Genomic DNA, 1,119 nt, shown 5'->3' with positions numbered 1-1,119 from the left:
GATAAAAGAGAGAGAGAAAGGAACCTAATAAAAAGAGAAGAGCAGTTTTCACATGTTAAAAATACATAAGCCTACAAGAAATATGGAGCTTTACCTAGAAAAAGACCTACAGTTCCCTCGAGGAAGTGAGTTTCTGAAGGGTTACAACTCGTGAGTTATTACGAAGTGGCAGAAGGATTATCGTAATCTCACAAGAAACAAACACCACGTGAGGAACGCCGTGCTTCCTCACGTATGCAGTGAGCTGAAGCCGTGGGAAATAGCTGGGTGGGTGTGCTGTACGCGCCCTGTGTCTTGGTTCACCTGGGTACCGTTTGCCATATTCGCCTATTGTTTCTGCTGTATAAACAGTGCAAAACAAATTCAAAATCTGTGTTGTGCTCAAAATGTTCCCTGATCTATCAATTGAGTTTGGGGCAAATATGCCTTTTTGAAGTGAGCGTTATGGCGGAACTGAGGTACTTAAAAAATAGAAGTGGGAAAAGGCAGGTTCTAGTTTCAAATAAGTTGAGAAAATAAGTAGATTAAGCCGTATCGAATTTTTTGCTAGTAAGAAATTTTGTAAACTTTATATGCTAATGTAAATTCTGAAACTTTAAGAAGCAGTGTGTTTGCAATACTTCCCAAAATGACTTGACCTTGGAATCTCCCCTTTTATTTTGCAGTGGAAAAAACATTAACGTCTCCTAAAAATGATAGTCCATCTACCACAGTTTGATAAATACTTCTCTTTAGTAATGTTTCATATTTATTGTTATTAAATATAAAACAAGGGATTTTGCTCATAAGAGAAATCTATTATGATCTAACTCAATGTTGTGTGTGTTAAAAAAAAAAGAACTCTGGAATAAATTTTCAAAAACCCCATTAATGTGTCTTATTGCCGACTGTATTTCTTCTGGCTCATAGAGAACGAACTATGGCAGGCAATTAAAAATGCCTCCTTGGAAGGGACAAAATGTCATCTTTCAGCATGATTAACCACACTGTGAAGGTTTTATAAATCTGCACCAAATAATTAAATTTGAGATATTAACTGTATATGGTTTTCTCAGAATTCAGTGTGATCATTGTCTCTAAATTTTTTTTTTTTTTTTTTTTTTTTTTTTTTTTTTTTGT

Source organism: Ailuropoda melanoleuca, chromosome 14 (genome assembly GCF_002007445.2).
Source record: "Ailuropoda melanoleuca isolate Jingjing chromosome 14, ASM200744v2, whole genome shotgun sequence".
Classification (NCBI taxonomy): domain Eukaryota; kingdom Metazoa; phylum Chordata; class Mammalia; order Carnivora; family Ursidae; genus Ailuropoda; species Ailuropoda melanoleuca.
This window is presented reverse-complemented; position numbering follows the sequence as displayed.